Raw genomic sequence first — 23,581 nt, 5'->3', positions numbered from 1 at the left:
CCTATACATAAAATATCTCTATTTTCTAAAATTAGTGAAGAATGACATTATTTTACATTTTTGCAAATCTTTTTAACGTCTCACTAAATATAGAAGACAGGTAGATTTTCTTATCTGCATCTAATTCAATCTGTTGTATATAATACATCATGTCACCTTTTGAAAAACTCCACTATATGCTGTGAGGGAATGAGAGTGAAAAACAAATAACATGTTAGTATTGTTATGAAAATGGTTTTGACCTCACTGAGTTCCTGAAGGGATCTTGGAGACCCTCAGCCATCCCCAGACTACCTTTTGAGGATCAAGAATCCCTTAACCACATTTTGGAAACTGCTAAAATATACCCTAAAAGCAAATACATGACATTCTCACTTAGTACATTTTCCTGAAGTGTCACCATTTTATTAATCTGTTTCACAAATTAGGTAGCTTTATCAGTCAGGTGTGCTACTAACTGCTCTAACAGATAATCCCTAAATTCCAGTGGCTTACTTGACACAGTAAAGCTTCATTTCTTATTCATGTTGTAATTCATTGCAGGCCAAAGAGAGGGGCTCTGTTTCTCAGAGTCATTTAGGGGGACCTAGGCTGCTTTCATCTTCTAATCTAGGGCCTCATAGTGTTCCGCTGGATCTTCCATATCCCTTGCTTGTCAGCAAACAAGGGAAGAGAGAGCCTGGAGAATCACTTGGGAGGATGTTTGGGGTCATGTTTCCCTGACCAGAACTCATACATCACTCATAACAGTATTGTGGGCTAGGAAACAGACTCTGGTTATATGCCCAAAAGAAAAGGAAATAACTGGGCTAGCCAAGACACACCTGCCTCCACCAGAGTAACAAGTTTATGCTGATTATTCTCATTCTATACATAAATAAGTTAAAATTCAATTATTTGTTTTCAGCTTTTTGCTCTTACAAAGCTTAAGTGGCAAACAGTGTAAAATAGTAACACCTTATGGTTTGAGACAAGTTGTAGGATCATGCAATTTAAATTTTTTTAAAAACTTTTTTTGTTTGTTTTTATTGCATTTAAGGTTTGGGGGTACATGGGAAGAACATGCAAATTTGTTGCATAGGTACATACGTGGCAATGTGATTTGCTGCATTCCTCCCCATCACCTATATCTGGCATTTCTCCCCATGCTGTCTCTCCCCAACTCCCCACCCCCCGCTGTCCCTCCCATAGTTCCCCCCAACAGACCTGTGTGTGATGCTCCCCTCCCTGTGTCAATGTGTTCTCATTGTTCAACACCCTCCTATGAGTGAGAACATACAGTGTTTGATTTTCTGTTCTTGTGTCAGTTTGCTGAGAATGATGGTTTCTAGGTTCATCCATGTCCCTACAAAGGACACAAACTCATAGTTTTATTATGGCTGCACAGTATTCCATGGTATATACATGCCATGTTTTCCCATTCTATCATCGATGGGCATTGGGGTTGGTTCGAAGTCTTTGCTATTGTAAACAGTGCTGCAATGAACATTCGTGTGCATGTGTCCTTATAGTAGAACAATTTATAATCCTTTGGTTATATACCCAGTAATGGGATTGCTGGGTCAAATGGAATTTCTATTTCTAGGTCCTTGAGGAATTGCCACACTGTCTTCCACAATGGTTGATCTAATTGACACTCCCACCAACAGTGTAAAAGCGTTCCTATTTCTCCACATCCTCTCCAGCATCTGTTGTCTCCAGAAAAAACTTTATTTTGAAATAATTTCAAACTTAAAGAAAAGTTACAAAAATAATAAAAAGAACTACCATATACTTTTCACCCATATTCACGAATTATTAACATTTTGCCACATTTGCCTTTACAGTTTTTCTCTATGTATGTGATCGTGTGTGTATACACATTTTTCCCCTAGAGCTATTTGAGAGTATGTTGCAGACCTCGTACTCCTTTATTAAACACTTCAGTATATATTTACTAAGGACATTCACTTACGTGACCACAGTACAGTTTTCGAAACCATTTAACGTTGATGCAGTGCTGCTATCTGTGGTATAGACATACTGTCCTTCATAGCAATTATGTTTTTGATCCAGAATTACACAGTACCTTTAGTTTTCACTTGTCTTCATTAATTTGGAATGGTTCCTCAGCATTTCTGTGTCTTTCACATCAGTGACACTGCTGAAAAGTACAGGTCAGTTATTTTGTAGAATGCCCCTTAATCCAGTTTGTCTGATGTTTTCTTATGATTAGAAAACATGATGTGATATGATTCATCTTTGGCGAAATCTACTATGTAAGTGATGTTGTGCCCTTCTCAGTGCAGTTTATCAGAAGGCTTATGATGTTTACAGCTGATGTTAACTTCCATCACTTGGCTAAGGTGGTCTCTACCAGGTTTTCTCATAGTAAAGAAAACCTGGTGGGGACCACCTTAACCAAGTGTTTTAACTTCAGTATTGGTTGAGTCATTTGTGGAGCTATAATTTGAGATTATGTAAATATCTTCTTCTTCATTAAGCTCTCATTCACCAGTTTAGAATGATGATTCTTGCCTGAACTCATTATTACTATAATGGTTACAAAATAAAGTGAATTTTTAAGTTATTTTCTAGTAACACATGGAAGAACCAAGTGTAGTAGACATTTATTAGTTGTCTACCTAGCATACTTTGCCACATTTTTCTCTTCCAAAAATTATCTGATGTTTGTTTGGGTCCCTTCGCTGGCCAGTGCAGCCTATGTGTGTCTAGTAAAATGGATCATGGTATAGCCTCTGGAGTGGGCTTTGATTGATAGGTCAATTAGTGCATTTCATTTATTTAGCCACATTTATTCTTTTAGGAATGGGAATCTGACCTATGCTGGGCCAATTTGAGTGACTTTTATGACTCTTGTTTAGGATGCTAGACTGGGCAGCACTCTGTTTGTAGCTGGCACCCATCCTGTGACCATGAGGACAGAACTGACACCAGATGGCAGAAAGGGAGAAACAAAGTAATTGGGTCATTGATGACAGCTTTGAGCTGCCGAATCAATCAATCCTAAAGCTCGCCCTACCTCAATGGTTTCTAATAATGTGAGCTAGTACATTCCATTTAGGTGAACTTGCTTGAGTTAGATTTTTTGTTAACTTTTGAGATAAAAGAATCCTAACTGATACTCTAACAAATAAATAGTAATAACTGTTTAACCTGGAATCTAAAAATTCATAAGGAGGATGAATGAGACTTTTCTACTATCCAACAGCAACCAAAACACGGGTGTAGGGCTTTTGTTTGTTTTGTTTGTTTCTCGTAAGCTCAGTGACAGGACCATATCATAGGCCACTAAAGATTACAGTATCAGAATCAGCATTGTATACTCTGTTTGCCAAAAGGTACTTGAGTTGCTTTTTAGTAGTAAAGTTGCTAAAGTTATGGGTGGGGGGGCTAGCATCATTTGGACTCATTTCCATTCACCACAGCAACTTGAGTGAATTAAAGCACAGCCGGAGCATCAAGCACAAGTTTGTTGGGATGTCACAGGAAGCTCACGAGCATTGATGAAGCTGGGCGTGGAAGCTAGTACTAGAAAGTCTTAAGCACGCTCTGTCTTTCAGCTTAGCTTTTTCCATATTTTGCTTCATTTGTCCGCCAGGCAATTTCAAAATTCCTAGAGGGAGAATATGATTGTGTTAGTTTGGGTAAGGCATTTACCCCTGTTCCGTTCAGTTGTGCTCATGACTATAAAAATGGTTTTAGAAGACCCTAGCCCTGTGGGTAAGGAGACAGAGATTGAGGAAGGAAGAGACTCCGAAGTTGGCTGCTAGAAAAACATTTGTGGATGCCACAGCCAGCTGCGGGCATAATTGTAAATAAGAAAAATTGGTTTGTGATGCCTTTCTTCTTCCCTCTCAGGACCCCTCTCTTCATCATTAGCCCGTGTTTCTCTAATTTAAATTCTTGCTAAGATTCTAACTAATAAAATCTTAGATTCCAGGATGTTTTCTGTTGTTGTTGTTGTAGTTCTTAAAGTGTAGTTCCTGCATGAGCGGCATGGGCAACCTTGGAACTTGTTAGAACTGCAAATTCTCAGGCTTTGCCCCAGACCTACTGGGAGAGAAACTCTGGAGACAGGACCCAGCAATCTGTGGGTTAAAACATTTTTTGTAAACATTTTTAGTTAACAAGTAATAATTGTGCATCCTTACGGGACACAGATTCCCTATACATGTATTTCAGTGTGCATATACAATATGTAATGATTAACATTCATTATCTAATTTATTATTTCTTTGTATAATAAACATTTAATCGACTCTTCTAGCTTTTTGAATGTATACAATAAATTACAGTTAATCATCTTCCCCCTACAGTGCTACAGAACATCAAAACACATTCCATCTAGCTGTAATTTTGTATGTATTAACCAACTGTTCCCCACACTCTTCCCATCCTCTCATACCCAAAATTTTACTCTCTGTTTCCATGAGCTCAGATTTTTTTGTTGATCCTCACATATGAGTGACAACATCTTACTGTTGTTACTAAGTTCACTTAACATAATGTCTGAGACTTAGTTCATTTAGCATAATGTCCTCCAGCCTCATCCATGTTACTGCCAGTGGCAGGATTTCATCTTTTTTTATGGCTGGATATTATTCCATTGTGTATATATGCCACATTTTCTTTATTCATTTATTCACTGATGGACACTTAAGTTGATTTCATATCTTAGCTATCTATCAGCAATCCATGTTTTTAACAGGTCGTTTAGGTGATTCTGATACACTTGAAGTTTAAGAACCACGAATTAAGGAATTCCTGAAAACCCACAAGGTAGCTAGAACTTAGGATCTGGCTTCTTCCCAGCATTTTGTCCCAACCTGAGCATCCTGGTACTGCCTGGATATGGAAATGTGGCCATATGTTCTTCACCCATTGCTTAGAAGCCAGAGAGTCCCAACCTCTGGCTTCTAAAGAGTAAAACAGACTTCAACAGCAGAAAAGTTGTTGTCCATAGCACTAAAGCCTCCATCTCTTTGGTTTAGCCTTGAGAACAGACCACCATGTGTCTGGCATTTTTTAGAAATTTGCCATCTTATGGAAAGACGTCTGAATGTCTGTAAGACCTCATTCTAAGACTGCATGTGTACTTTTATGAAAGACATTCAGGAACACAACTGATTCTTAAAGTGAAGTAAATGTGAATAAACTAGAGGATTAGATACGCTGTTTCCAGTGGCCTATAGCCCTTCTTCCTCCTCTACCTTCCAACCCTCCTCCTTCCTCTTTCCTTCTTTTCCTTTTCCTTTCTCTTTCTTCTCTTTTCTGGCATTTTGTTTCTTCTTTCTCTTCCATTTCTCCCTCATCCTTTTTCCTCTTTCCCATTTTACTTCTCTTTGTCTTCTTTTCCCTCCATCTATTTTTTTTCTTGCCCTTTGCCTTCTACTCTTTTTTTTTTTTGAGATGGAGTCTCACTCTGTTGCCAGGCTGGAGGCTGGAGTGCAGTGGCACAATCTTGGCTCACTGCAACCTCCTCCTCCTGGGTTCAAGGGATTCTCCTGCCTCAGCCTTCCAAGCAGCTAGGAGTATAGGCATGCACCACTATGCCCAGCTAATTTTTTGTATTTTTAGTAGAGAAGGGGTTTCATCACGTTGGCCAGGATGGTCTCGATCTCATGACCTTGTGATCCACCCACCTCAGCCTCTCAAAGCTCTGGGACTACAGGCATGAGTAACCACACCCGGCCCCTTCTCATCTCTTTGTCACTCTTCAGCTGCTCTGCTTCCTTCTCTCACTTCTACTCCTATGGGAATAAAGTTACTCAAGAAGAGAAAGTGGATGTCTGAGGGCTGTAGGAAATGGTAAATGCTGTTTCTTTCATCCTGGTTGCTAACTACAGACATCTTTAGACACCTGAAGCACCTGCAGGATTATTCAAGATCTGAGCCTGCCCCCTCCCACATCTGTTCAACAGGAGCTCAACCTTAGGCTCTTCAGTCCTTAGTTCCTTCAGCCTCACTATTAAACCCACATCTTAACCTCAGAAATGAGCTCAATTGTTGTGTACTGGTAAATGTTTAATACTTGGCTCTGGGGTGGGATGGAATATTGAGGGTCCTGATGCTTAGTGCTTCTAGTTTCTGTGGTGTAAATATTCCCACCATGGCTGCTTTCAAACTAGCAATCTGACTTCACTGAATGTGGAGCTGGGAGGAGATGCTTACCGTGGAGCCTCACAAACCAGTCAAGCATACTAATAAGGAGGACCTTACATAGCCATGTTCCATATGTAGTACTCTGTTAACTCCTTAACAGACTTTTTTTGGGGGACAGCCATTGAGATAATTAAAAGAAGCAGCATATAATAATTGCCACAACACTAACTTTTAGTTTGATTAAATAAAATTTAACTGCAAGTACTGTCAAAGAAATTTCAGGCCTTTCAACTGTTACCCTCTTTTTACTTGTGAGTCTGAGCTTGATATCCCTATGAATTGACAATACTATTTGGAGTACAGGTATCATAAAGTTTCAGTTAATATTTAGTTAAAAAGTAGGAATATCATCCAGTCACCTTACTTTTTTTATTTGAATTCTACATCATTTCTGGTGGATTTGTATTATTTTTAAGTAGCTTCACATTATGTTTTATGATACATTTCTTTCTGCAACAGTTTTGCATACAGATGGAAATGTTGGAAATCTAGTTTAAGGTTGATGTTTTTTTCCCATTTTGTTATGTGATTGATCTGGTCAGTGAACAAGAAATTCTTCAAGGCCATCCATCACTCTAGGCAGCAGCTGAGCTAAACCTTCTAACTCACTGCTTGCAGTCAGTCATGCAAGATTTGGGTTATAAATATTGAATGTGCAAACAACTGTTTAAATTAGCTGTCCTATCTGTTTTACTCAATTTCAGTAGCAAAGCAAGCTGATACATTGTTTAGTGGCAAGAAGTAGAAGACGGTTAATTCAGTATTATCCTTGCATACGTCATTGAATTCATCCTGTTGGCAAATATTTAAAATAGTTAGATCAAATTAATTCTTTTTCCCTTAAGTTAAATGAGAACTAAAGCAACTGAGCATGTAATTTATGTAGTTTTTTTGGTTTTATATTCAAATAGTAGAAAGACTGTTAGTAATTGTAAATGTAGCCATCTGTCAAAAATATAGTAGCCAATTGTTAAATGCTTAGTTCTGTGAATTTTGTTACCTCTTTGCAATAACAAAAATAGCTTAATATTTGGAAAATATTTGGGCAGGAAGGAAAAATAGCAGCTGGCTTATCCTACCATTCCTGGGAAGCATCTAGAATATTGAGTATGTGCAGGTGTTAGTACTTCTGCTACTTGGAGTTGTAACAAGTCTGCATACTTTCACTGGTGTTGGTATATGTAATAGATAAAATGCAGACCATTTGTGCTAACTCCTAAAAGCCTGTCTGTGTGTAATGAATTTAGGTAAACTCCCATAATTGCTATCTGTGTCTAACATTTATTCTTAAAATAATATGATGCTGAGAACATCCTTTCAAGTAGCAGACATGTATCTAAGCCTACATTAATAAAATAAGTGAACTGCTTACCAAAGAGAAGAGTGTTCAGTAGCATGTGTCTCTTAGTAGTTGGATCACAACCTAACATAAAAGTTGGACAGGATTATAAGTTACTTCCTGTGACAAACACTCCTCAATGCTCACCAGTATCCATTTTTCTTTTCTTTCTTGAACAGAATTTTGGTCAGGATAGCAATGAGCCTAGCTACATAGACTCACCTTCCTAGACTCCCTTGCAGCTAGAGATGATCACATAATCTAGCTCTGATTGATTAAATGCAAGTGGAATTCTATGGCTGGAAATCCTAAGAGAGCATTTTAAAAGGGACAGGTTCAGCTAATTTGCTCCTTTAGCCCTTTGTCTTTTTGTGTGTTGCTCTCTCTTCTGATACACTTCTTTTTATGATTTAATATCTAAGTCTTCATGAAACTGTGCATTCTGTCTTTTAAAATGCTGTCTACTTTAGAATTATACAATTAAACTTTTACTTATGTCTTTATGTGGAAATAAATTGAACCAGCCTTGCCATATTAATAAACTATATTACATAAAATTTAATAACAGTATTGATGAATAATTTTAGTGATAACAGTCACAACTGCAAGTAAAAAAATAATTTTCTTAATCTCATCTCTCAAGTCTTATTTCTCTTCCTTTTTCCTTGATTAATTGCTACGTTTTCTTACCCTTCGAGTGCTTGTAGTCCAATGGAGGAGGCCAATTTAGAAACAGTTATGCAGAGTTATAAGTTCCACAAATGTGTGTCTAAAATGCAAATCTGATTTTATTATTTTCCTACTTAAAAGCCTTCTATGAGCTTTAATGTGGTATTGAAGGTCTTTTCATTCTGGCTCCAGTAGTCTTGTCCATCACATCTCCTGCCTCCGTTCTTTCTCTCAGCATATTTCCTCAGCCTTATGCTACCTAAAACCACTGGACTGTTGGTAGGATCCCGAAACTATCACATACTGTCATTCTTTCATATCCTTGTGTATCCTTTTACTTCTGTACCCTTTTTTTTCATCTCCATCTGTGAAATCCTACTCATTCTTCAAAAACTGAGTTATCTTTAAGGCATTCTGTGACTCTTCCAAGTTAAATTAATAACTACTTCATCTTCTGTGCTTCTCATAACATTCTTTTTATACTTCTATGATAGGATTTATTTGGTCAATTTATGGTTACAGATCTGTCTTTCCTAGTAGACTGTGAGTTCTATGAAGAGATAAACTATGCTTTAGTTTGAAGCTCCAGTATCTTAGTGAGTGTCTAGAAAGGAGTAAATGCTCAAGATTTTTGATATGTTTTTATAACAAATAAATAACTTAAAACTCTCTACACCTTTCATTGAGTACTAGGATTACTTGTAATTAATTAATTTATTAATTAATTATTTACCTGTTCACTAAATGTATCTCTGTGAAAGAAATGCTGCTGGTGATAAAATAATCTTCTATTACCTAACAAATAATTGTCTATCTGGGTCATCTCTTCATTTGTTTTTACTCTGACCCATGATTATGGTTTTCTTGCTTCTTTGTATGTCTTTCATTTTTGGATTATATACCATACACTGTGTAAATGAAAAGCAAAATCTGAAATAAATAACACTTACCTCTAGGAAAGAGCATACCCCTTTCTCTTTTAGGCTAATGGAGGTGGAGGCTGAGTCAGTCTGTGAGTAGGCTGAGTCTGGGTTTTTTCTTTTTTTAATTTGGAGCTTCATTTGATTTAGTTTTCTTACTATGTCCAAGTCTTTTGAGGGTAAAGTCAGATAATAGGGCTTGAATCTGACTACAAGCAAGATTTATCTTATTTAGTAGGGCTTGAATCTGACTACAGGCAAGATTTATCATATTTACAGATATGTGGCCAGCTTTCTAAACTGTGGGGATCTAGCTACAACATCTATCACCCCATTAATCTCCAGGGTTGATTTGGCTGATGTGACTGGCTAAGTGGGTGACCCCTTCCTCCCTGACCACTCCATGTGTGTTCCTCTGCAGCTGTGAGCTTGGTGATGACCTTTAATAGAGGAGGACTGTTCTTCAGTCATGAGTATATAAGTAGCTGCGCTCCCCTTTGAACAAGCTCTCAAACTGGGGATCTTCCTCCGCTCTGTAGCCTGGATACCAGCTCATTGGACCATTAGGGAGTTCTCTTTGGTTCTTTGTCTGCCCCTAGCTTCCTGTACCTTGGGAAATCTTTTCTCCTCCGGTTGACTGACCCACGTCTACCTACCAGTGAAGGTTGCCCTGTACTCTGAAGGCCTACAATTCCTTGGAGAAGGCTCCTTCACCTTTCCTTACCACTCCCAACTTCTGGTAGCTGAAATCTCAGAGTGCCTTGGGTGAATTTCCACTCTCCTTTTCCACTCTCCACATTCCGAATACCTAAAGACCCAAAGGAAAAAGTTGGCAAGCAGGTGCAGAATTGCTTTGTAGTCAGGGCTTCTTGGAATTCTAATCCATCATGTCAGCCTGCAAGCAGCTGTTAAAAGGCTGGTTTTTCCTTACCCCCATCCATGGCTGATTCCTTGTCCTTCTCTTGCCCTGCTAGAAATAAGAACAGCCATGGGTCTTTCCTGTGAAGGGCTTAATCATTTGTGAAATTTAATTCATTTAGTTCTTTTTGTATCTCACTCTCTGGTAGATTTATTTTGTTCTCAAATGTTCATGACGATTTTATTTAAGCTTCCAGCCCAAATGTCCATCAGCAGGTAAACAGATAAGCAAAATGCTGTATACCCATATAATGGAATACTGCTCAGCAGTAACACAACAAACCACTGATACATGAAACCACATGGTTGCATTTTAAAACATCGTGCTGAGTTAAATAAGGCAGATATGAAGATATATGTACTATATGATTATATTTGTATGAAATTATAGAAAATGAAAGCGACTGCAGTTAGATTAATATTTGCTTGGTGCCAGGAAGAAAAACTACATTAATTTGAAGATGTACAAGGACAATTTTGGGGTTCATGGAAATGTTCTACAAATTAATTGTAATGGTAATTAAATATATGTATACAGTTGTCAAAATTCACCAAAATGTACATTTAACATGGGTGCATTTCATTGTATCTACATTAAATCCTATTTTATTTCTGTGGTTTTTGAGGAATAGGTGAGTTTTGGTTACATAGGTAAGTTCTTTAATGGTGGCTTCTGAGATTTTGGTGCACCCATCACCCAAGCAGTGTAACTGTACCCAACATGTAGTCTTCTATTCCTCACCCCTTGTCTCCCACTTATAAGTGAAAACATATGATATTTTTTTACTCTTATCTAGTTGCTCTGGCTAGGGCTTCCAGTAGTATGTTTAATTGAAGTGGTGAAAGTGGACATTCTTCTCTTGTTCCAGTTCTCAGGGGGAATGCTTTCAACTTTTTCCCATTCGGTATGATGTTGGCTGTGGGTTTGTCATAGATAGCTTTTAGTACCTTGAGGTACGTCCCTTCTCTGCAAGTTTTGCTGAGGGTTTTATCATAAAGGAATGTTGGATTTTATCAAGTGCTTTTTCTGTATCTCTTGAGATTATGGTATGATTTTTGTTTTTACTTCTGTTTATGTGATATATCACATTTAGTGACTTGCATGTTAAACCATCCCTGCAGCCCTAGGATGAAACCCACTTCATCATTAAATCATGATGTATTATCTTTTTTATATGTTCTTGGATTCGGTTAGCTAGCATTTTGTCGAAGATTTTTGTATCTGTGTTCATCAGGGACATTGGTCTATAGTTTTCTTTTTTATGTCCTTTCCTAGTTTTGGTATTACGGTGATAATCGCTTCATAGAATGATTTAGGGAAGATTCCCTTTTTCCTCTGTCTTTTGGAATAGTTTCAGTAGGATTGGTACCAATTCTTCTTTGAATGTCTGATAGAATTCAGCTGTGAATCCATCTGGTCCTGGAATATTTTTTGTTGGCAATTATTTCATGACTGTTTCAATTTCACTACTTGTTATTGATCTGTTTATAGTTCCTGCTTCTTCCTGATTTAATCTAGTAGGGTTATATATTTCCAGAAAATTTTTCATATCCTCTAGATTTTCTAGTTTATGCACATAAAGGTGTTCATAGTAGCCTTGAATCATCTTTTGTATTTCTGTGTTATCAGTTGTAATATTTCCCATTTTGTTTCTAATTAAGCTTATTTAGGTTTCCTCTCTTCTTTTCTTGGCTGATCTCGCTAAAGGTCTGTCAGTTTTGTTTATCTTTTCAAAGAAACTTATCTTTCATATTTTTTTCCATTTCATTTAATTCAGCTCTGATCTTTGTTATTTCTTTTCTTCTGCTGAGTTTGGGTTTGATTTGTTCTTGTTTCTCTAGTTCCTTGAGGTGTGACATATATTGTCTGTTGTGCTCTTTCACACTTTTTTTTTTTTGAGATGGACTGTCTTGCCTTGTTGCCGAGGCTTGAGTACAGTGGTGTGATTTCGGCTCACTGCACCCTCTGTTTCCTGGGTTCAAGCAATTCTTCTGCCTCAGCCTCCCAAGTAGCTGGGATTACAGGTGTGCAGGCCCAACAAATTTTTGTATTTTTAGTAGAGATGGGTTTCGCCATGTTGGCCAGGCTGGTTTTGAACTCCTGACCTCAAGTGATTCTCCCACCTCAGCCTTCAAAAGTGCTGGAATTACAGGCATGAGCCACCATGCCTGGCCTCTTTTAGACTTTTTGATGCAGGCATTTAATGTGAACTTTTCTCTAAAGACCACTTTTGCTGTATCCCAGAGGTTTTGGGAAGATGTGTCACTATTGTCTAGCTGAAAGAATTTTTATTTCCATCTTGATTTTATTGTTGACCCAAAGATCATTCTATAGCAGATTATTTAATTTCCATGTATTTGTATTTTTTAATTTTATTTTATTTTTTGAGGTGGAGTCTCACTCTGTCACGCAGGCTGCAGTGCAGTGGCGCGGTTTTGGCTCAATGCAACCTCTACCTCCCAGGTTCAAGTGATTCTCCTGACAGCCTCCCAAGTAGCTGGGATTACAGACATGTACAACCACCCCAGGCTAATTTTTGTATTTTTGGTAAAGATGGGGTTTTGCCCTGTTGGCCAGCCTGATCTTGAACTCCTGACCTCATGATCTGCCCACCTTGGCCTTTCAAAGTACTGGGATTACAGGTATAAGCCACCACACCTGGCCGTATTTGTATCATTTTGAGGGTTCCTTTCAGAGTTTAATTTCTAGTTTTATTCCACTGTGGTCTGAGAGATTACTTAAAATGATTTCAGTTTTCTTAAATTTATTGAGACTTGTTTTGTGGCCTATTATATGGTCTGTCTTGGAGATGTGCTGAGGAGTCGAATGCATATCCTGCATTTGTGGAGTAGAATGTTCTGTAAATATCTGTTAAGTTCATTTGTTCTAGAGTATAGTTTAAGTTCATTGTTTCTTCGTTGACTTTTTGTCTTGATGAACTGTCTAGTGTTGTCAGTGGAGTATTAAAATCCCCAACTATTACTGTGTTGTCATCTATCATTTCTTAGGCCTAGTAGTAACTGTTGTATGAATCTGGGAGCTCCAGTATTAGGTGCATATATATTTAGGACTGTGATATTTTCCTGTAGGACTAATAATTTTATCATTTTGTAATGTCTTTTATTGTCTTTTTTTGCTGTTGTTGCTTTAGAGTCTGTTTTGTCTGACAGAAGAATAGCTACTCCTGCTTGCTTTTAGTTTCCATTTGCATGGAATATTTCTTTCTACCCCTTTACGCAAAGTATATATGAGTCCTTATGTGTTAGGTGAGTCTCTTGAAGACAGCAGATTCTTGGTTGGTGGATTCATTCTGCCATTCTTTATCTTTTAAATGGAGCATTTAGGCAAGATACATTCAATGTTAGTATTCAGATGTGGGATACTGTTCTATTCATCATGTTAGTTGTTACCTAAATACCTTGTTTTTTCATTGTTATTGTTTTTTAGGCCCTGTGAGATTTATGCTTTAAGGGGGTTCTGTTTTGGTGTATTTCAGGGTTTTGTTTCAAGATTTAGAATTTCTTTCAGCATTTCTTGTAGTGCTGGGTTGGTGGCAGTGAATTCTCTCAGCATTTGTTTGTCTGAAAAAGGCTTAATCTCCCCTTCATTTATGAAGCTTAGTTTCACTGGATACAAAATTCTTGGCTATTATTTTGTTTAAGGAGTCTAAAGATAGGACCCTAATCCCTTCTGGCTTGTAAAGTTTCTGCCAGAAACTTTATAGGGTTTCCTTTATAGGTTACCTGATGCTTTTTTCTCACACCTCTTAAGATTCTTTGTCTTGACTTTAGATATCCTGATGACTGTGTGCCTAGACTGTGACCTTTGTGCAATAAATTTCTCTGGAGTTGTTTGAGCTTCTTGTATTTGGAAGTCCAGGTCTCTAGCAATGCCAGGGAAGCCTTTCTCAATTATTCCCTCAAAAATAAGTTTTCCAAACTTGTATGTTTCTCTTCTTCCTCAGGAACACCAATTGTTCTTCTGTTTGGCTGTTTAACATAATCCCAGCTGGATGCGGTGGTTCACACCTGTAATGCCAGCACTTTGGGAGGCTGAGGTGGGCAGATCACGAGGTCCGGAGTTCGAGACCAGCCTGAACAATGTGGTGGAACTCCGTCTCCACTAAAAATACAAAAAAAATTATCCTGGCATGGTGCATGCCTGTAATCCCAGCTACTCAGGAGGCTGAGGCAGGAGAATTGCTTGAACTCAGGGGGCAGAGGTTGCAGTGAGCTGAGATTGTGCCAGCCTGGGTGATAGAGTGAGACTGCATCTCAAAAACAAAAACAAAAAACATATTTCCGATTTGTTCTGCTTGTTCTAGTCTATTGTTGAGACTTCCACTGCATTTTGTATTTCCCTAAATGCCTAAATGTATCTTTTCTTTCCAGAAGTTGTGATTCTTTTTTCTTTGTATTTATTTCTCTGGGAAATTTTTCATTGGTATCCTGTATTTTTTTTAAATTTCTGTAAGTTGGTTTTTACCTTTCTCTGGTATCTCCGTAAGTAGCTTAATAACCAACCTCTGAATTCTTTATCTGACAATTCAGAGATTTCTTCTTCGATCCATTGCTGAGGAGCTAGTATCATCTTTTGAGGGTGTTATAGAACCCTGTTTTGTCATATTACCAGAATTATTTTTCTGGTTCCTTCTTATTTGGGTAGAGTATTTCTTAAAATTGTTCTTGAATTTATTTTTGATTGGACTGTGGTTTTTTAAATTTAAATTTCTTTTTTCCTCTCATAAGGACCCAACCTTAATGTTTATTTTAGCCTAATTTAATTCTTGGGGTTTGTAGGAGTGAAGACTCTGTATGAAATCCTTAGTGATAGAGAGTCTTTATGTATTGGCTTTCCCCAGTGTTGGTGAGTGGTAGTTATATTCTTGGTATATGTGTGGGTTCACTGTCTCCTGTGGAGTTGTAATGGCAGGGATCTCTTGAAACTTATCTTGTTCTCTCATGATGTACACTTTATTTATTTATTTGCTCTTTCTCAGTTTTTTTTTTTTTTAACTGAGTTGATGATTTGGTCTTCAAGTCCCAAGGGAGGTATTCCTGGTTAGGCAGCAGTTGTGGCGAAGGCAGGTGAGTAGATGTAATACTCAATGGTGGGCTAAGGTCCCAGCTTTGAGGAGCTTCGCTAGGGAAGTTCTCAGTTAGATGTGCTGAGGTTTTATCAGGGTGAAGAGTGGGAGCTACCAGAGTTCCCATACCAGGTCAGCAGGAAAGCTGTTAACCTTACAGCCTCACTCCTGTCCTGATATTTTAGCTATTCATATCAGATAGGCATCTCTTTTCATCTGTAGGGATGTTGATGTTCCAAGTAGGAAGGAATTATGACTCTGCCTCTCATGTCAGCCTGAATCTGGGGTGTGCTTCTTCTGTGCGGCTGCACTCACCCTGGATTTTTCCAGAAGGCTGTTTATAAGTGCCTCCAGTGTTTCTGTGGGGGAAGCCCCAGCTGTGTCTTCATTGGAGTGCTGGGGAAACAAGGACCCTTTCTCTAATGCCTTTCATGATCACAGAGGCTGCCGTCTGTTGGGATATAGGTGCAGACTGTTCCTATTGCACCCAGCACTGCAGTTGTGTCTCTGCTGTGAGAAACCACCCACCAGTGGAAAGATCTGAAACCCAAGCCCTGCTGTTCAGATGTTTTTGTCCCACAGGGTTTTTCCTTGATAGGATGCTCTCCCCCTTCCCCTAGGATTGGGGCTTCTCAAAAGCTGGACTTCAGTGATTGTTATTGCCCTTCTTTGTCTAGCCACCCAGCAGGACTACCAGGCTCCAGACTCATGCTGGGGAATATCTGCAAAGAATCCTGTGATATGATCTGTTTTCAGGTCTTCCAGCTGCAGATACCAGCACCTGCTCTGGTGGAGGTGGCAGGACAGGTGCCACCTGTAGACTCTGTGAGAGTCCTTGTTTGTAGATATATTTAGTCTGTTGGCTTTCTCAAATGCTGGTATGCTAGCAGTGAAGTTGGCACGTAGACAAACTCAGGACCTCTTGTTAGCCATAGCTGTTGTTTTCTCCTTGCTGGGAGTCAGGTTATTCTGTCATGAGTGGCTGTAATGGCTTGAGTTGGTTGGCCTCCAGCCAGGAGGTGGTACTTTCAAGAGATCGCCAGCTGCAGTAGTAGAAGGGAGATCTAAGCTTGCCCTAAGTTGGCTGGGGGAAATATTCTGGTTTCTCAGGTGATGGGCGGAACCATAAAGGTCCCAGGAGGTTATGTCTTTTGTGATTGGCTACCAGGGTGGAGTAGTACCTTCAGGTAGAGGAGTACCTTCAGATGGGAGCAGGATTAGGTGGGTGTGAGCTCAATCTCTCCTTGGGTGGGGCTTGCCACAGCCACTGTTGGGGAGTGGGGGGTGGTTCTCAGGCCAATGGGGTTTTGTTCCAGAAGGGAGTATTGCTACCTCTCCTGTGCATTATAGTTCACAAGGAAAGTGGGGGACATCTGGTAGCGAAAGGCCTCACCCAGCTCCAGGCATTTGGCAAGGCCAGTCTCGCTCCCGTAGTGCCCCACTAACAGCAGTGAGCTTTGATCCAGGCAGCGTGCTCACAAAACTCAGACTTAACCCAGGCTATAAGCTTCTGCACTGAGAAGGCAAGCAGCTTCAGGCCCTACTCCTCCCTGTCTGCTGCCCACAATGTCAGCAGTTCCTGTGCTCGCATCTGTGGCAGTTCCCATTTGCTCCCTGTCACCCGGAATGTGATCAAAAAAGTTTGTGCCCAGTTGAAATTATTACAAAATTTAGTTGAAAGCTTCTTTCACCTTGTGACCCCTCCGTAACTGTGCCAGCTGCCTACCCCAGGGGCCTCTGTGAGATATTGTCAGGGATGGCTTCCCTGGGATCAAGTTAGAGAATGGGAGTGGCTGCAAGGCTCTTCTTGCCACTGCTTCTACTTTTATATTTCGTTCAGCTCCCCAAATCTGTTCTAGCTTTAGGTAAGGTTAAGTCCTTCTGTGATCTGGATTTTCAGATTCCCCAGTGGGGATGTGTATTTAGAGGCAGGATTCCCTGCCTCACATTTTGGGAACTCACATTTTTTGTGCCTGTCTCACAAAATTTGCAGCCACATTTGCTGCTTCTTTCAAAGGATCTGTGAATTATTTCAGTTTTCCTGGTAGGTTCCTGCAGTGGTTCTTGGAACAAAAGTTCATGGTATGAGTCTCCACACACTGTTCAGTCTGTTCAAGTGGGAGGTGCACATTAGCCCTGCTTCCTGGCCACCATCTTCCTCCCGTCTCCTTCTGATGGATTTTTAAAGTTATGATTTTATAGTTTTCTTGGCTTATTTTGGTTGCTGGGATGACACTAGCAGTCATTTGCCGCTGTCTGTATTCTAACCTATTCTCTCCTCCTCCCTCCCTCCCTCCCTCCCTCCCTTCCTTCCTTCCTTCTTTCCATCTATAGATGTGTGTATCTATACATGTACACAGTATATTACATGTTTATAAAAACATAAATGTAGGGATTTTTAAAAATACTTTTCATTGAGGAACAGCTCTATCTTGTGAATTACTTCCCTTCCTCTAAATGCCCAAATTACCATAAGGTGTTAGTTTTAGCTTTCCTAAATAAATGAGAGATTCGAGTCACTGGAAACCACATTTGTTTTCATCTAATTCTGTGTATCTAGGATATTTTGTAAATGAGGATTTACTACTTCATATTATCTTTTCAGCCTCATCAAATCTGGAAATGAAAGTAATCAGTACTTAAATTTCATTAGTTCACAAATAATGTAGTCTCTATTGACCACCAAAGAAAATTAAGAAACAGATGATGAAGACATTTAATTACTTTAATATATTGCAACTTTTATGATGAGCTAATTATAGTTCTACAACAGTTATTGTCTATCTAGAAATATAGTGGTGAGATATTAAGCAAGACGTTATCAGTATTCACATCATTTTAGTTTATCTAAAGTGATATAAAATGAATGTAAGCAGAAAGCTTAATTCATAGGAAAAGTATATGAGAAAAATTCACACATGGTATACTTTAAATATATTATAATCTCTCAGAGTGGCATTTACTACAGAACAAAGTATTGTGTAAGGTGACTTTGTCTGAAACTTGTCTGTATCAGCTAGCTTTTTCTGCATAACAGGCTACTCCAAGAGTCAGTGGCTTAAAAGTATTATATATTTTTTCTCATCTATCTTGGGCCAGGCAAATAGGGTTGGACCATGCATGTGGCTGGACTTGCTTCCTCACTGAGATTTGGGGTAAGGCTGCTCCACATGTTTTCATTCTAGGGCTGAGACTGAGGACGGAATCCACCAAGGCCTCTCCCATGGCGTTGGTAGAGACACAACTCAATGAGCAAAAACACATAAGGTCTCTTGAAATCTGGGCTTAGAACTAGCTTACCATCCCTTTTGCCTCATTCTATTGGTCAAAGCAAATTCATGGCCATGCTCCAAATTAACAAAGAGGTTATATAGGTACTTAAGAACCTCATTGTTTTAAGGCACTTTCTCTGTAGTTGGTATTCACTAATGTGGGGATGCTCAAATCATAAGTTTACATGGGACTAGGCAGATACTGGAAATGAACAAAACAGAGCTGTGGGGATTATGCAGTGGAGAATTTTTACCCCGGTTAAAGAGGTGGGGGCCTCTAGCTACAGCTGACTGTTACCAAGTAGAAGAGCAGATCATGTTTACCAAATCTTCAAATTTCTCAAGAAAACCAAGAAATTTAAAATTTTTAATGGCATCTTATTTTTAGAGGTTGGTTATTTTTTTTAAAAAGATAATAACTTGTTGGCCAAATCCAAGAGGCAGATTTGCACCTCTAGTTGGTAATCTGTGCAAAGCCAAAGATTGCTTGGAGACTTCTGGAACATTTTCCATTATACTGGCCACATCTATAGAGGCTAGAGGGCATTACAAATCTTACCATAATGATTAATGTTAATAATAATTCCTTAAATTAGTATGCCACTTTATAAAACACTCATTCTCTCATTTGATTGAAGTTGAAATATATGTCTCTTGCTGTCTCCAGGAAGCAGAAAATGCCTTCCCCCTGTTCCTCAGATGCTTGTTGGGTGCTTCAGACTTCTGCTTGCTTACCAGATAGTTATTGAGCACCTGCTGTACATCAGGAACTGATCCAGGTTATTAACATATGTATATCGGTGAACAAAACAGATGAAGATCCCTCCCCTCATGGAGTTTATGTTCTTTCTCTTTATAGCTTGACCCCCTTGTCCTAAAACTGGATCACCACCTCATTCATAGGTTTGTCCCATTTGAAAGTATTGACAGTAGAAGCCTTGTCCTGTAACTATATCAAGACATTTATGAGGTTAGAACAGCCAAGGGTACCAAAAGTAGGTATGTTTCACAAAGAGCAGAGTGTCAGTTATTCCAATGTGTCTCTTAAGAGAGCTGCTTCTGCACTTAGTTTAAACGAAAGCAAGTTTGAAAAGAGCCCTTAGTAACTGGGGAAAAAGAAAGTGAAATTAGGAAACCTTCATCCTATTGTATGTGCTGTATGTTGTTTTCATTACAGGTTCCTTTACTTTCTTCTGGCAAGTTAGCTTCATACTTCTCCTGGAATGCTGTAATGTGGTAAAGTCAGTATTGACCAACTTTAACCATTATCAGGCATAGTCTGTCACGTGGTCAATTACATCAGTTGCTCCATTTTCATATCATGTCTGGAAAACAGATAACAGATGTCTTTAGACTTTTGCCTTAGTAAATTGAGATTTCATGTGTTTGTGTATAGACTTATAAATACACTGTATCTCTGATATTAACTTGGATCTTTTATGGGGATCCCTATGGATTGTTTGGGCATACATCTGACTTTGGGTTTAGAAAGGTAATGAATAGTACTATAAATATAATCTAACTATAAAAGCAGTCGGTAGCTTGCTATTCTGAAGCACACCTAAAAGCAGCCTATAACTTGCTATTCTGAACCACATTTGACTTGCCAGATACTAAGTCTGTGTCTGAATCTCTTAAATAGATTAGGCTGCATAATACCCATAGCCACCAATAAATTGTTTCTGGTTAATAGACGTGCAGCAAAAGTTCATTCCCCCCTTCACCCATTCTATCTGTTGTCTTGTTAAAGAGAGAGAGAGAGAGAGAGAGAGAGAGAGAGAGAGAGAGAAAGAGAGAGAGAGAGGAGAGGAGAGACTGTTTCAAAAGCCAAACTCAACTACCACCCCCTTTCCTCTGGCAGTATGCCTTCTTAGTGATCTATACAGTCCTATAGAGGCAGTCTATCAGACTTGATATTGTTATAGTTGTATCAAAGAATCTTCAAGGATAAAGTATAGAAATTAAGTACATAAATTATAATTTACAATATGTGTTATTTTACCATTGATTTAAATCTCTTAGGTCTGTTTTCTTTTTTTCTCTTTTCCTTTTGGAAGGCTTCAGCTCTTTGAATTTGCTCTCCTTATTATTATTGTTTTAATTCCAATAAGCACCCTAGTTTTAGAAATATTTAAATGTTTTTTAAGCTTCTTGGAATTAATAGGTGAATTCTTATTTTTCACCATTTAATTTAAATCTAGTTTTCTATATTTTTTCTCCTATCAAGTTTTCTTTTAAACTTTCTCCCTGGGTGATGTCTTTTTATAGTTGAATTTCTAGTCAGTGACCTTAATTTGAGTTCAAAACTGTGATATTTTTCATGTATTATTCACCCAAATATCAACTTGGTGCCTCTTGAAGTTTCTGCTCCAGAAACTCTACAAATGGGCCTTCCTGTTTGTGGAGAGAAACACACTCTACTCTGGTCCCTGAAACAAAACCTCCTGTATTGTTCTTCACATCCTATATGCCCTCCAATTGCCACCCACTCTCTGCCTCCATTTCTGGTAATCCAAATTTTCAACCCCTCAAATCTTCCTCTGATTCTTCATGAGTGCCCACTGTCTCATTAATTGACAAGCCCTGAAACATTTCCAGTTTCCCCTGACTTCGAGTTGGAGGGCTTCCATCAGCATTTCCAAATGTCCTCCTCACAGTTCCCTGTCCACCTTGGTAAAGCTTCTATTTCCAGATCTTATCATCAGAGTATTGTTTCCTTTATTTAAAAAAATAACGCAAGCATTAGTGTCTTTACCATGATCACATTCAGATTCCCTGACTCCAGCTAAATTCAGCTGCTGAAGATTTTCACTGGAATTTGAAGCTGAAACATCTCTTCTTCACTGCCACACTTCTGCCATAAGCTTTATCTACACCCCACTCCTGGCCATCTTAGGAAACTCACACAGATGGAGAGTATTCTAGTGTCACCCTAAGAAACAGAGAGAGACTCATTAAAAGAAAAGATGTTTATTTGGGAGTGAAGCATTGCAATGATAATACACATGTGTGTTTTCAGGGGGATAAAGGGCGGCAAAGGTTTTTAAAAGAAGAAATGAAGGAGATTACCTAATTGTTTTGAAATAATTCTCTCTGGATTCAAGATCAAGGGTGACACAGTTCAAGGTTGAACAAGCAGTTTCTGGGCAGATGTTCTTGCAGAGGTTTTTTATTCCATATGGTTATGATGGCTTTCATGCAAGGTTGTGCTTTCTGTAAAGACTGTTTAATTATGAGGCATACAAGTCTGAGCACCCTCTCTTTGTGGCCTTCCTCTGTTCCGTTTGTGGGGTTCCTCTTGTTTTTTTTTTGCATTAGTGACTCCATTTTGGTTCTGACAGTTTTCACAGCAACAATAAGTAGCATATACTGCAAAAGGGCAAAGGAAGAAAATTCAGATGTAGCATTTCTATACTAAATTTTCAGAGTTGAAACTGGATTTTCTAGTGTTTCAATTGCCAACTGCCATCAGGTACAATCCCTGAAGTCCTGTTAATATCTATGAAGACTCTTTTTTTTTTTTTTTTTTCTTATTTTTTTATTGCATTTTAGGTTTTGGGGTACATGTGCAGAGCATGCAATACAGTTGCGTAGGTACACACATGGCAGTGTGTTCTGTTTGCTTTCACCCCTTCACCCACATTTGGCATTTCTCCCCAGGCTATCCCTCCCCACCTCCCCCTCCCACTGGCCCTCCCCTTTTCCCCCAATAGACCCCAGTGTTTAGTACTCCCCTTTCTGTGTCCATGTGTTCTCATTTTTCATCACCCGCCTATGAGTGAGAATATGCGGTGTTTCATTTTCTGTTCTTGTGTCAGTTTGCTGAGAATGATGTTCTCCAGATTCATCCATGTCACTACAAACGACACGAACTCATCATTTCTGATTGCTGCATAATATTCCATGGTGTATATGTGCCACATTTTCCCAATCCAGTCTATCATCAATGGGCATTTGGGTTGATTCCAGGTCTTTGCTATTGTAAACAGTGCTGCAATGAACATTCGTGTGCATGTGTCCTTATAGTAGAATGATTTATAGTCCTTTGGGTATATACCCAGTAATGGGATTGCTGGGTCAAATGGAATTTCTATTTCTAAGGCCTTGAAGACCCTTTTTGAGTCAGATCTAGTAATTCACTGTAACAGTCCAACGAGAAGGCCAAGAATGCATTTAACTGTGCAAGGTCTGTATCTCCCAAGCCTGGATACCATCATTATTGTATTAATTGCCCCAGGCTTGAATCTCTAGATCTCTTTGTCTTTCCCTCACTCCTTTCATTTAACAAGTATGGGTGGATATGTGACTCTTATATTCATATAGTCACTGAAGGTCTCCTGTTACTAAATGGGCCTCTGTTGACACTGTCACTGTCCCAACCCTATGCTCGCTCCTTGTCTGAAACCTGGAGTGGCCTCCTTGCTGGTATCTCTGGTCTGCGTTTTTCAAGGCCATTGGCTGCCTGTTTGTCTTATGGCTTCTTGCCTGGCCTCCCAGACTTCACTGGCTTCTCATTTTCCACCACATAAAACATATGTTTCGCTGACCTTGTTCAAGTCTTCCATAAGCTGCGTATTCACATTAGTATTTACTCTTACCAAACTTACAGATCTGCAGAAGGTCTATCACATTCAAATACCAGGACCCCTGATCTGCTTTCTTCTCTTCCTCTATATCACTGGGTCTCCCTCTCATGTCTGTCTGTCAATAAACTTTCCCTAGGTGTCTCAGTCCTCATCAGTGAAGATGATGGTAACAGAGGTTAATGTACAGGAGTTTGGAGTTTAACTCACACTAGCTGTGTGAGTTTGGAAAAAGGACTTAACCTCTGTGTGCCTTAATTTCTTCCATGGAAAATGAGGTTAGTAATAATACCAAATAATCCACAAGTCTCCATAATTTTTAATGACTAGCATTTATTTCTTGCTCATGGTATATGTGGGCAATAGGTAGGCTGCATCTTTGCTTTTTTTCATTCTAGGGAACAGAGTGAAGGAGTAGCTCCTGTTTCTGGGACACGTTATCGTCACGGTCAGTATTGTGATGAGACCTCTGGGTGCTTCTTAGAGCTTCTGTTGAGTCACGTCTGCCCATTTCCACTGCCTAATATTTGTCACATGGCTTACCCTAAAGTCACAGGGTGGGGCTGTTTTTTCCTCCCACAAAGATAGGAGCAGGGACTATTTGTGATTAATAATGTAGTCCATGATG

The 23,581-nt window shown here is 39.0% G+C and overlaps 1 protein-coding gene across 31 annotated transcripts in view; it reads left to right on the top strand.

Annotated features, from left to right (window-relative positions):
• The window catches only part of CFAP20DC (CFAP20 domain containing), a 352,305-nt gene that overhangs the window by 32,584 nt on the left and 296,140 nt on the right, over positions 1-23,581 (top strand). The window contains exons 1-2 of one of the 31 annotated variants that reach the window (XM_078351350.1): positions 1-23,231; positions 23,352-23,401. The exon at positions 1-23,231 is cut by the window's left edge and continues 6,645 nt beyond it. The exons of 29 other annotated variants lie outside the window; for them this stretch is intronic. The gene's annotated coding sequence lies outside the window, so the exon portion shown is untranslated. Of the gene's footprint in view, positions 23,402-23,581 lie in introns of all 31 variants that reach the window. One more of the 31 variants, XM_078351349.1, reaches the window with a different exon arrangement.

The sequence above is a fragment of the Callithrix jacchus genome, chromosome 15 (genome assembly GCF_049354715.1).
Source record: "Callithrix jacchus isolate 240 chromosome 15, calJac240_pri, whole genome shotgun sequence".
Lineage (NCBI taxonomy): Eukaryota > Metazoa > Chordata > Mammalia > Primates > Cebidae > Callithrix > Callithrix jacchus.
Note: the sequence above shows the minus strand (reverse complement) of the source record. Positions and strands in the feature narration are given on the sequence as shown.